Source organism: Pantherophis guttatus, chromosome 12 (assembly GCF_059756535.1).
Source record: "Pantherophis guttatus breed Tessera chromosome 12, ASM5975653v1, whole genome shotgun sequence".
NCBI lineage: Eukaryota > Metazoa > Chordata > Lepidosauria > Squamata > Colubridae > Pantherophis > Pantherophis guttatus.
Window position 1 is genome coordinate 22111390 of NC_142074.1, and position 13641 is coordinate 22125030.

General features: G+C 46.1%; 1 protein-coding gene and 1 non-coding gene across 4 annotated transcripts in view; one reads left to right on the forward strand and one right to left on the reverse strand.

Annotated features, from left to right (window-relative positions):
* NRK (Nik related kinase) overlaps window positions 1-13641 on the forward strand; it is a 110273-nt gene that overhangs the window by 1400 nt on the left and 95232 nt on the right. The window lies entirely within an intron of this gene.
* On the reverse strand, window positions 9930-10001 carry TRNAC-GCA (transfer RNA cysteine (anticodon GCA)). The gene has a single exon. It is a non-coding gene; the product is annotated as a tRNA-Cys (tRNA).

A 13641-nucleotide genomic window follows, 5' to 3' on the forward strand; every position in this document is an offset into this window, starting at 1 on the left:
GAGAGGAAGAGAGAAAGAGGGAGGGGGAGAGGGAGAGGGAGAGGGAGGGACGGAGGGATAGAGAGGAGAGAGAAAGAGAGAGGAAAAGGGGGAGGGAGAGGAAGGGAAAGAGAGGGTGAAAGAGAAAAAGTAAAAAGTAAAAAAGGGGGATTCCCTTCCCATTCCATTCCCTTCCTATGTTTCCACCTCAAAAAATGTGAGCCCACCTTCCCCTGTTTATCCTCCCTACAACCCTGCGAGATCGGTTGGACAGAAATGGGATTCGAACCTGGGGCTCCTTGACGGCTAACCAGTGACTACTATCCTCTTGCTACTGATGAATGAACTCAAGCCCTCCTTGCCTCTTCTTTCGTCTTCTCTGAGCTTGCTGGTTTTCTTGCAGACGTTTCATTACCCAACTAGGTAACATCATCAGTGCTGGACTCTCGGACTCTCTTCCTTGACTCTTGTTACTTTTGTTGGCCGTTGGCCTTAATCAGAGGGGGCACAACGTGGCTGACAAGGCCGACTTTTCAGCCTTAGCCTTCAATCAAGTCCATCACGTCTGAGAAGCTTCCTACCGATTAGCTCGGTGGCTGGCTTCCCCCCTCCCCCGTTCAAAGGTTTAACAGATTAATAGAGTTGGAAGGGACCCTGTAGGTCATCTAGTCCAACCCCCCCGCCCAAGCAGGAGACCCTGGCTTATACCATTTCTGACCGATGGCCGTCCAATCTCTTCTTGAAAGCCTCCAGTGATGAAGCTCCCACAACTTCTGAAGGCAACTTCTGTTCCATCAGTTGATTGTTCTCACGGTCAAAAAATTCTCCTTATTTCTAGATTGAATCTCTCCTTGATCAGTTTCCATCCATTGCTCCTTGTCTGGCCTTCGGGTGCCTTGGAAAATAGCTTGACCCCCACCCTCCTCTCTGGGGCAGCCCCTCAAATATTGGAAGACTGCTATCCTGTCTCCCCTGGTCCTTCTCTTCACTAGACTAGCCAGGCCCAGTTCCTGCAACCGTTCATCGTATGTTTTAGTCTCCAGTCTTCTAATCATCCTGGTTGCTCTTCTCTGCACTCTTTCTAGAGTCTCAATGTCTTTTTTATAGTGTGGTGACGAAAACTGGATGCAGGATTCTAGGTGCGATCTTACTAAGGCTTTATAGAGTGGCATTAATACCTCAACTGATCTTGATTGTATCCCTCTGTTAATGCAATTTAGGATTGCATTGGCATTTTTGGCTGCAGCCGCACACTGCTGGCTCCTATTTAACTGGTTGTCCACTAAGACTCCAAGATCCCTCTCCCAGTTACTGCTATTAAGCCTGGTTTCACCCAGTTTATATGTGTCCTTTTGGATTTTCTTGCCTAAGTGTAAGACTTTCCTTTTCTCTACGTTGAATTTCATTTTGTTAGATAGATCCAGTGGTGGGATTCAGATAATTTAATAACTGGTTCTCTGCCCTAATGACCAGCAGGGTAGGTGTGGCTCGGTGGTCATGTGACCGTGTGGGCGTGGCCAATTCAACGTCACTCACGTCGATGGGCGCTTCACCTTACTGTTACAATGTAATAAGGGTTAACCAGAGAGGCAGTTTCTGTAAGCAGGGCAATAAAGATTAGGCTAGAAACACCGCCAGAATGTTTCCTTCCTGCCTTCCTTACAGGATTAGCCCTGTATAAAGTGGAAAAAAACAAAATAAGATTTTCTTCCAAGAACTGCTTAGAAATTTAACAACCGGTTCTCCTGAATTGGTGCGAACTGGCTGAATCCCACCGTTGGATAGATCCTTTAAAGGATCTTGGGGTGAGGGGGGGGGCACAGGAGCTGGGTTCAGTTGCTGGCTTCCCCCCTTCAAAGGATTTTGGGGGGAGGTGTGAGGGGGTGAAAAATCTCCTTCCCACCCATGGTTGCAAGGGGAAATCCTACAGCTGTTTTTCTGTGGCCGGCCCTTTTGTTCCTTGCAAATCGTACACACTGCTTTCCCCGAGCTCGCTGGAAAAAAAACTCTTTCATTGCACGTCTCCGATACAAATTGGCAGTCTGCAAAGGCTGAGCGTGTGTGGTTGTGTCCTCTTTACTTCTTTGCACAACACAGGAGGGAGAAGGTCTCCGAGGAATCCCCCCCCTCCCCCGAGGTCAGTCAGCACAGCTTAAATCCAGACACACGGGATTTATCTCGTGATTTACGACGGCAATGGACTTCCAAATTTGAAATTTATTTGAAGTTTGAAACAAATTTGAACGGGCACCAAAGTTGAGCCAGACGATTCTTAAGTGAGTTGTGTCTCGCTTTACGACCTTTCTTGCCACAATTGTGAAGCGTATCACGGCGGTCGTTCAGTTAGTAACCCGGTTGTTAAGTGAATCTGACTTGGGTTGCCTCCCCCCCCCGGGAACAATGCGACCGTCGTAAATGAGAGACCGTTGCCAAGCGTCTGAATTTGGATCATGTGACTGTGAGGCAAGAGTGAAAAATGGTCATATAAGTAACTCTTCCAAGTAGCTATTTTAGAATCGAACGACTTCATTGTCACTTTGAAATGTACATTAATGGGCACACGCTAAAAATGAAATTTCTAATATGCCTACAACTCTTAAAGGGTCACCCCCTCCAATTTTACAACTATATGAACATGACAAGATAAATTAATAAATACAAAATTATGTATAGATACCCCAGTGGTGAAATCCAATTTTTTTTTACTACCGGTTCTGTGGGTGTGGCTTGGTGGGCATGGCAGGGTCAGGATACTGCAAAATCCCCATTCCCTTCCCACTCCTGGGGGAAGGATATTGCAAAATCCCCATTCCCTCCCCACTCCTGGGGGAAGGATATTGCAAAATCCCCATTCCCTCCTCACTCCAAGGGAAGGATACTACAAAATCCCCATTTCCTCCCCACTCCTGGGGGAAGGATATTGCAAAATCTCCATTCCCTCCTCACTCCAAGGGAAGGATACTACAAAATCCCCATTCCCTCCTCACTCCAAGGGAAGGATATTGCAAAATCTCCATTCCCACCCCACCTCAGGGGAAGGATACTGCAAAATCTCCATTCCCTCCCCACTCCTGGGGGAAGGATATTGCAAAATCTCCATTCCCTCCTCACTCCAAGGGAAGGATACTACAAAATCCCCATTCCCTCCTCACTCCTAGGGGAAGGATATTGCAAAATCTCCATTCCCACCCCACTCCAGGGAAGGATACTGCAAAACTCCCATTCCCTCCCCACTCTGGTGGAAGGATATTGCAAAATCTCCATTCCCACCCCACTCCAGGGAAGGATACTGCAAAACTCCCCATTCCCTCCCCACTCTGGTGGAAGGATATTGCAAAATCCCCATTCCCTCCCCACTCCTGGGGGAAGGATATTGCAAAAATCCCCATTCCCTCCCCACTCCTGGTGGAAGGATACTGCAAAATCTCCATTCCCACCCCACTCGGGCCAGCCAGATGTAGCATTTACCGGTTCTCCGAACTACTCAAAATTTCCGCTACCGGTTCTCCAGAACCTGCTGGATCTCACCCCTGATATACCCACATATATTTTACGACACAGAGAAACAAACACGGTCTAGTTCGGATTTATACATGTTTGTGTCGAAAAATGTAGCTATTTGGCCTCCTCTCCCCCAAACATTCAACTGGAACTGGCTGTCTTTGAAAACAGTTGTGTGTTTTTGTGCTTTATAGTTTACAGCAGGGATATGCATAATGAAGCGATATGTTTATTCCTGATATTGCATTGCGTCTATTCCTGCTATAAACCATCTTACAGTCTCGCGATAGGGTGGAATATAAATTTGGTCGCTACTCACTAAATAAATCCCCGATGCATTTATCGGAATTAAAGGGAATAGGTCACAGCTTCTGGGTTGGGTTACTTTTCCAAGCCCACCGAGATTGGATTGCCCTTTCTCAGAAATGATGTAGGGGTCTCCTGCTTGGACGGCGGGGGGCGGGGGGAGTGAGGGGTTGGATTAGATGACCTACAAGGTCCCTTCCAACTTTGTTAATCTAAAATACAGGTGGTCCTCGACTTACGACCACAATTGAGCATGAAATTTCTATTGTGAAGGGATACTGTTGCTAAATTAGCTTTGTTCTATTTTACGACCTTTCTTGTTCGTTAAGTGAGTCACCTCAGTTGATAAGTTAGTAACCCGGTTGCTAAGTGAATCTGGCTTCCCCTATTGAGTTTGAAGGTCGCAAAAGGGAATCATGTTGATCCCCTCCAGTCATTTCAACCGTCATAAATGTGAACCCGTTGTTAAGCTTCTAAATTTTGATCCCATGATCATGGGAGATGCAGTGGCTCAGTGGCTAAGACGCTGAGCTTGTCGATCGAAAGGTCGGCAGTTCAGCGGTTCGAATCCCTAGTGCCGCGTAACGGGGTGAGCTCCCGTTCCTTGTCCCAGCTTCTGCCAACCTAGCAGTTCGAAAGCAGGTAAAAAATGCAAGTAGAAAAATAGGGACCACCTTTGGTGGGAAGGTAACAGCATTCGTGGCGCCTTTGGCGTTGAGTCATGCCGGCCACATGACCAGGGAGACGTCTTCGGACAGCGCTGGCTCTTCGGCTTTGAAACGGAGATGAGCACCGCCCCCTAGAGTCGGGAACGACTAACACATATGTGCGAGGGGAACCTTTACCTTTACTTTTTACTCGTGGGGATACTGAATCGGTCGTAACTGTGAAAAACAGTCCAAAGTCGCATTTTTCAGTGTCGTCAGAACTTTGAATGGTCACTAAACAAACTATTGTAAGTCAAGGACTACCTGAAATATAATGGTGTGTGTGTGTGTTTTGCAAATCTTCCAGCCAGGTTCCTCGATCTCTTTTGGAATCCATTGATAGATCCTTCTGTTCCATCCCAGATCTTTTAAATCTTAGCAAGGGCAATAACTGGAATTGCAGCAGCCTTGAGGTAGAATCAGATCTTAAGGCCGAATAAAGAGGAAATGCTACTTCCTGAAAAAAAAAGGTGTATTATTATTATTCAAAGAAACTAAAACTGCATTTGCCTTTTCTGAAGCCACATCAACGCTGGTGACTCATAAGAAGACTCAGAGCGCGGATGGCCACGTTATTTCTAAGTTATGCTGGGTGGAGTAGATTAAACTATCTAACTGAGGAAAGAAAGGAAGTGATGCAGAAAGTGTGAATTTTCTTTGATTGGCCTCAATGTCTCATCTGGAAATCTCGAAAACGTGAATCAGTCCAGATTTGGAGATGGATTTTTGGGGGGAATAGTGACCATAACTCACTCATTAAAATGTGCCCATGCAGAACTTCCTTGTTGCATTCTGCAAGTCCTAAAAATGCCTGTCTTTGCGATGCTGTGGGTTCCCACTCTCCGTATTTATTTACTTACTTATTTTTATTTTATTTTATTTTATTTTATTTTATTTTATTTTATTTTATTTTATTTTATTTTATTTTATTTTATTTTATTTTATTTTATTTTATTTTATTAGATTTTTATTCTGCCCTTCTCCCACAGGACTCAGGGCGGTGAACAGCCAAGAATAAAAACATCACATACAAAATTTAAAAATTTAAAAAGAATTAAAACAAAATGTTGGCCCAATAAGTTTAAAACACCCCAACTAAAATCAATTTACAATAAGGGAATATTTAGGGGCTAAGCAAAGCCTGAAAACGTAATTCTGAAATTCTAGAACTTGATAGCACCTGATCTAGAATGGTTCATTGGATGGTGGGCCCTCTTGACGGTGTTGGGACCGAAGTTCGAATGAGTTACAGTTACAAATTTGATTATTTGTGTGATGCATTTCCTGAGTTTCTACAGCAGTTGATATACTATGTGTCTTTTCCTTGTTGATGTTTACAATAAGCTTGTAAGCTCCCTTCATTGTTCAAATGAGGAGGGGAGGAGGAGGAGGAGGAGGAGGAGGAGACATTCAACCACTACACATTGTGTCCATACTCTTGAGACCCCATTGTATTCAATTGTGAGAAGCTTGTAAGCTCCTTCATTATTCAAATGGGGAGAGGAGGAGGAGGAGGAGGAGGAGGAGGAGGAGGAGGAGGAGGAGGAGGAGAGAGTCAACCACTACACATTGTGTCCATGCTCTTGAGACCCCATTGTATTCAATTGTGAGAAGCTTATAAGCTCCTTCATTGTTCAAATGAGGAGGAGGAGGAGGAGGAGGAGGAGGAGGAGGAGGAGGAGGAGGAGGAGGAGGAGGAGGAGGAGGAGGAGGAGGAGAGAGTCAACCACTACACATTGTGTCCATGCTCTTGAGACCCCATTGTATTCAATTGTGAGAAGCTTATAAGCTCCTTCATTGTTCAAATGAGGAGGAGGAGGAGGAGGAGGAGGAGGAGGAGGAGGAGGAGGAGGAGGAGGAGGAGGAGGAGGAGAGAGTCAACCACTACACATTGTGTCCATGCTCTTGAGACCCCATTGTATTCAATTGTGAGAAGCTTGTAAACTCCTTCATTGTTCAAATGGGGAGAGGAGGAGGAGGAGGAGGAGGAGGAGGAGGAGGAGGAGGAGGAGGAGGAGGAGGAGGAGGAGGAGGAGGAGACGACATTCAACCACTACATATTGTGTCCATGCTCTTGAGACCCCATTGTATTCAACTGTGAAAAGCTTGTAAGCTCCTTCATTGTTCAAATGGGGAGAGGAGGAGGAGGAGGAGACATTCAACCACTACACATTGTATCCATGCTCTTGAGATCCCATTGTATTCAGTTGTATCCAACTCTTGATGATTCTATGGGCCAAGTCTCTCCACATCTTCTGATCTTACACAACCTATGAGTTTTTCTATGCTCTGGCGGGTGTTAGCTTGGATGGCATCCAGCCAACGTGTTCTTTGACGGGGTCTCCAATCCCAGTTTAAACCAACTGTTGAGATGAGTTGGGTCATGAGGCCAGTCCCGCGGACTAGGGTCAACCATCCTGATGGATTTGGCCACATCTGGGCTCCTCTTGGCCTTTGCAAAGGGAATCTAAAGGTTTTCCATGGCCCTTCGGAGAGAGTAAACCACCCAGAGTGGAAGTGTGTCTACAGGCTGCCGAAAAATTGACCATCCTTTCTTCTTCTGAAGCTTGGAACTTGGAAAAGCTTTAGGGGATGAAGTCACCACATCCAGAACTTTTCCATTTGCACGTCTGAACTTCATATTTTAAAGATGTGTCTTTTGCGGCTTCAGCTTCTTTGAAGATTCATGATCCTGAATGCATGCTTGGTCATAAATGACATTCCACCCCACCGACCAATATTTTGGATACGGGAAGAGTGTGTGTTCATTCTCGTTCTCTCTCTCCCCCTCTCTCTTTTCTCTCTCTCTCTCTCTTTCCATTTCTCTTTCTCTCTCCTTTCTGTCTCTCTCCTCTCTCTCTTTCTCTCTTTTCTCTCCCTTTCTTTCTCTCTCTCTCTCTTCTCTCTTTTCTCTCTCTCTCTTTCTCTTTCTTTCCTTTCTCTCTCTCTCTTTCTTTTCTCTCCCTTTCTCTTTCTCTCTCTCCTTCTGTCTCTCTCTCCCTAACTACTTCTCTCTCTTTCTCTTCTCTCTCTTTTCTCTTCTTCTCTCTCTTTCTCTCTCTCTTTTCTCTCTCTCTCCTTTCTGTCTCTCTCCTTTCTGTCTCTCTCTCTCTTTCTCTTCCTCTTCCTCTTTCTCTCTCTTTCTCTCTCTTCTCTCTCTCTCTCTCCGTTTCTTTCCTTTGTCTCTCTCTCTTTCTTTTCTCTCCTTTTCTCTTTCTCTCTCTCCTGTCTCTCTCTACCTAACTCCTTCTTTCGTCTCTCTCTTTCTCTTCTCTCTCTTTTCTCTTCTTCTCTCTTTCTCTCTCTCTTTTCTCTTTCCCTTTCTCTCTTCTTTCTGTCTCTCTCTCTCTTTCTCTCCCTCTCTTTCTCTTTCTCTCTCTTTCTCTCTCTTCTCTCTCTCTCTCTCCGTTTCTCTCTCTCCCTTTCTCTCTATCTCCTTCTTTCTTCTCTCTCTTTCTCTTCTCTCTCTCTCTTTCTCTCTCTCTTTTCTCTCTCTTTCCCTTTCTCTCTTTTCTGTCTCTCTTTCTCTCCCTCTCTTTCTCTCTCTTCTCTCTCTCTCTTTCCGTTTCTCTCTCTCCCCCTTTCTCTCTCTCTCCCTATCTCCTTCTTTCTTCTCTCTCTTTCTCTTCTCTCTCTCTCTTTCTCTCTCTCTTTCTGTCTCTTTTTTCTCTCTCTTTTCTCTCTCTTTCCCTTTCTCTTTCTCTCGCCTTTCTGTCTCTTTCTCTCTCTCTTTCTCTCCCTCTCTTTCTCCTTCTCTCTCTTTTCTCTCTTCTCTCTCTCCCCCCCCAAAAAAATCTCATGTTTGCTTTAAAAAAATGAATTTCTTTTCTGTATGTCTTCCCAGCAATTCCTGGATGAGGGCCATCCAAAGTTTTGTTCTTCCCTTTATTAGGTCAGCTGATCCCTGCCCAAAAAAAAAGTTGGAAAGGGTGGGGTTCAGGAAATCCTTGGACTGGCGAGAGAACTTCTGTGTCTTCTTTGTCTCACCAGCATATATGTGTTCTGCAAAGTTTTTTAAACCCGCTGAAATGAAGTTACGGCACCCTCTGTGCATCAGCTGAGTCACTGATATGACTCTATCCTAAGGCACTTCCAATAAATGTGCCTCTGAGGTCTGTGGCAGCCCCCCCCACAAGCCTTCCTGTCCACCAATGGTCATATTGAGATGTCGAGTGGTCTATCCCGGTCTATCTACAGAAAAAACACTTAATCTCTCCCGTGGCTCAAGATGATTAAGGGAGGAGAACTTGTGGCTCAGAGGTTAATACAACTGCCTAATATGCAGGTAGCCCAAGTTCAAATCCAAGTAAGGGTATGGCTACCTGATGAGAGCTAAATATCTCAAAATAGATCTATACCAGTCTCCCTTTATTTCTTTATCAGCAAAATATAAATTTGGTACAATATATATAAATATATATATATAGTTAACATTAAAACAACAACCAAAAAAAAAACACATTTTGCAAATTCTGCAGTTGGACTAAAGAGGAATGGTGTCCAGGGTATACAAAAATTTCTCCCACAACTTTGGTTTAAACTTCGGTCGAGTTCTTTCAAAGATACAGAGGGAGGGGAAAAAAAAAAAAAAGAATCCATCAGGAACCACATCTGACGTCTTTGGCCGTGCAGTTTTTATTTCATTTTTTTGGGTTGTGGGAAAACACAATTGGAAGGGGCTGCAAAGATGGACTCACTTAACTAATTATGGGTTGTTCCCCCCCCCCTTTTTTTTTTTGCCCCTGTAGCTGTCCTCACAATTTGAGGACAAGAAACTTGCAAGCTTTTTAGGCCATGTTAACAGAAGTTACAGAATGAAAAAAAAAAATAGAAAGTTATTTTGGAGGAAACAGCAACAGGAGAGGGTGGAACTGCTTATTTAAGTCAGAAATAAGAGAGTGACAGAGGTGGAAGGGGCCTTGGAGATCTTCTAGTCCAGCCCCGCCCCGTTCAATCAGGAGACCCTATATACCCGTGATGGTGAACCTATGATAATGGGCTAGAAAATGGCCTGAAAACGCCCCCAAAACAGCCAAAAACCAGGCCTTTTGGGGGGGGGCATTATCTGGGCCGTTTTGGGGATGTTCTTCAGGCCATTTTTGGATCCTTTTTTGACCCTTTACAGGCTCTTTTTAGGCCAAAAACTGGCTTGAAAACAGCCTGAAAAACAGTCTGAAAATGGCCCCAAAACTACCTGAAAAGAGCCCAGAAAGCAGCCCGAAAATGGCCTGAAAAACAGCCAAAAAGCAGGCCTTTTTCGGGCCATTATCTGGGCTGTTTTTGGGATGTTTTACGGGCCATTTTTGGACCCTTTTTTGGCCGTTTACAGGCCCTTTTTAGGCCAAAAGCTGAACTGAAAACAGCCTGAAAAACAGCCTGAAATTAGTTCTAGCTTGTTTCTCTCCTTGATTTAAAAAAAATAAAAATTGCACACACAGGGGGCACCCGGATTTGAACCAGGGACCTCTTGATCTGCAGTCAAATGCTCTACCACTGAGCTATACCCCCTCCTTCTGAGCACTGGGTGGTTACACTGGGACTCCTGTTTATTGCTATCTTACTGCCACACCGATCCTCTAATATGGTGCTTTGTTCAGCTCAAGGGTACCCGCAGCATTTCTTTCATGCTTCCCTGGCAGTAAGTAAGTTTCCAAGCACGCAAGCGCTGTGTTTGTTTTCCATACGAAGCCAGGGACATGTGTGGTTGTCGGTTTCAGGCTACCAACCCGGCTTTGGCTTGCAAGTGTGTTTCACTGCCATGGAAGCGTGCAATCCTGTACTCGGAAGTGTGGCTAGCAAAAGAAGGAAATTACTCTTGCTGTCCTTTCATTGCAATTCAGGTTAACAATATTCGAGCAACAATCACTGTTGATGCTAGCTACTTTGGGTCAATGAAACGTTTTCAAGAAAACAACCAAGTTCAAATAGCACTAAGGAGCCCATAATTGTTCTCCTCCTCCTCCTCTTCCTCCTCCTCTCTGCAAACCTCACTCCCTTCCAGCACTGATGACGTTAGCTAGTTTGGTAATGAAACGCCTGCAAGAAAACAAGCAAGCTCAGAGAGCATCAAGGATACCCTCGTGTCAACCCTGAGCCCCAAACATTCTCCTTTTTTAGTGCATTCCAGGAAGTATTTTCTTTCTGGCCAAATGTAGAGCCATCTGTTAGGGTTGGGGATAGGATTCAGACGGCAATATGCTGATTTTTTTTAAAGAGCCAGCCACGTTAAAGCAAAAGCAGAACGAGTAAAACAAAGAGTCACTTGCATCTGAGTAGGAGCTGCAGGAGAACAGCCTACGGTGGCCCCTGTATCAGCAAGAATCTAATAACACCTTTTCTGTGTTTTTTTTAATTCAACAGCATACATTTTGGTTAGCTGCCCCACCCTACACCAGATGCACAGAGAAACACTCTACTTCCTTTCCTTTCCTTTCCTTCCCTTCCCTTCCCTTCCCTTCCCTTCCCAATAGTCTTCCTTTCCTTTCCTTTCCTTTCCTTCTTTCCTTTCCTTTCCTTTCCTTTCCTTTGAGGGGAGAGAGAGGGAGAGAGACGAGAAAGGAGAAAGAGGGAGAGGGGAGAGAGAGAGAAAGAGAGAGAGAGAAAGGGAGGTAGGAGAGAGAGAGAGGAGAAAAAGAGAGGGAGGAGGGAGGGAGGGGAGAGAGGGGGAGAGATGAGAAAGGAGAAAGAGGGAGGGGGGAGAGGGAGGAGAGAGAAAGAGAGAAAGGGAGGTAGAAGAGAGAGAGGAGAAAAAGAGAGGGAGGAGGGAGGGAGGGGAGAGAGGGAGGGGAGAGAGGAGAAAGAGTGGGGAGAGAGACGAGAAAGGAGAAAGAGGGAGGGGAGAGAGAGAGACGAGAAAGGAGAAAGAGGGAGGGGGGAGAGAGGGATGAGAAAGGGGGAGAGAGAGAGGGAGGGGAGAGGGGGAGAGGAGAGAGAGAAAGAAGGAGGGAGAGGAGAGAGGAGAAAGAGAGGGGAGAGAGGGAGAGAGACAAGAAAAGAGAAAGAGGGAGGGGAGAGAGAGGGAGGAGAGAGAGAGAGAGTTTCAACCTAACAATTTAAATCAAAGTGGCTGTTGCGTTGAAAATAGCAGCAATGCGTCTTCAGGCGGAGGTATTCCACTTGGATTGGCTCTTCTTCCACTTGGCACGGCCATGATCTATTACAGCCTTCCAGACCAGTCAAATTTTTAATTATCCCAGAATTGGGCCCGTTTTAGATGCGGGCGTTTCCTTGACCATCGCTTTGTGTTCCTGGACCGATTTGACGTGCTGCTTCTGCCAAAATAGCTACGGTTTCCCTTTGACAGGTGCCAACCGTTTGACCCAACCATTTATCACTCCGATGTTAATTACTCTAATGGACTCCACCATATGGTTTCTCCTCTACTTCGGTCTTTATCATTGGACCAGGAGGCCAGCAGGGTGAGAAAAAAAACAACAACGAGGCAGGCGGGGGACCTGAAGGCCACCAAGTGTGTTTCCTGCCTTCCCAAACTTCTGGGGTTGTCGGCACAGGAAACAGGAGCATAATGGACTTCCTTGATGTTTAAACCAGATGGAGATTTAAGACTCGGCAACGTGGATATTTGTTTTCTGCAGTGGTTGAACTGGTTTGCTTTGCGGTTCAGATTGGCTAAGCCAAGCCACTGTTTATTATTTATTTTATTTTATTATTCATATTTCTATGCCGCCCACTCTCCGAGGACTCTGGGCGGCTTACAGCAAAGACAGTATACTAAATAGCATATTGCCCCCCAACGATCCGGGTCCTCATTTTACCCACCTCGGAAGGATGGAAGGCTGAGTCAACCTTGAGCCATACAGAATCGAACTCCTGGCAATGGGCAGAGTTAGTTTGCAATACTGCATTGTAACCACTGTGCCAGGAAGGAAGGAAGGAAGGAAGGAAGGAAGGAAGGAAGGAAGGAAGGAAGGAAGGAAGGAAGGAAGGAAGGATAATAGCACTTAGACTTATATACTGCTTCACAGTGCTTTGCAGCTCTCTCTAAACGGTTTACTGAGTCGGCCTCTTGCCCCCAACAATCTGGGTCCTCATTTTACCCACCTCGGAAGGATTGGAAGGCTCAGTCAACCTTGAACCGGTGAGATTTGATCCGCTGATCTGCTGGACTAGCAGTCAGCTGAAGTAGCTGCAGTACTGCACTCTAACCACTGCGCCACCTCGGCTCATATCTGTTGACGATCAATCAATCGGAATAGAACTGGAAGGGACCTTGGAGATGTTCTAGTCCAACCCTCTGCTCAAACAGAAGACCCTATACCCGTGATGACGAACCTATGACACGCATGCCACAGGTGGCACACGGAACCATATTGTTGTTGTGGCCCGCCAGCGGCCTGCGTGGATCATGGCTGATCCCGATGACAAGGAGGCTGGTGTGGTGTCACTCCAGCAGCCTGTGCAGCCGTTGCTTGCGTCGGACAGCGAGGAGGCTGAAGAGGATGTGGTGCCAGAGGCAGAGACTCAGCCAGGGCCTTCAGAACCTCCAGAGGCTCCTTCAAGTGGAGAGAGCGAAGTGGAGGAGCGTCTCCTCAATGCTCGTGCACGCAGGGCTGCCAAAAGGCAGGAGTGGCTACTTAGGAGGAGGAGGTCTCCTCGAGAGTAAGGCTTGAGGATAATTGGACACTCCCTTAGCCTATTTAAGTCACACGCCGTTAGTAAGTTTCTTGCTGGAAACAACTTGTAATTATCATCAGAGCGTTTTTGGAAAAGTCTTATCGTATCTTGTTTTCTGGGCTGGTTGCCAACCTTTGCCGGACTTTGGTTTATTCTTGCTACTTAATAAATTTGATAAGGACCATTGGTGTGTGTCAATATCCTCGGGAATCCAGAGCTGGGGCAGAATAATTGTTGGGCACGCGAGCGTTGCCCAAGCTCAGCTCCAGCATGCATGTTTGCACTGGCCAGCTGATTTTGGGGCTTTCTGGGCCCACTGGAAGTTGGCAAACGGGCTGTTTCTGGCCTCTGTAAGGCTTCCGGTGGGGTGGGGAAGGCTATTTTCATCCTCCCCAGGCTCCTAGAAAGCCTCTGGAGCCTGGGGAGGGCAAAAAACATGCCTACCGTGCCCACCATGCTGTCACATGCCAAAAGTGGGAGGGGAGCATGGGATCATGCGTGCATGCATGGGGAG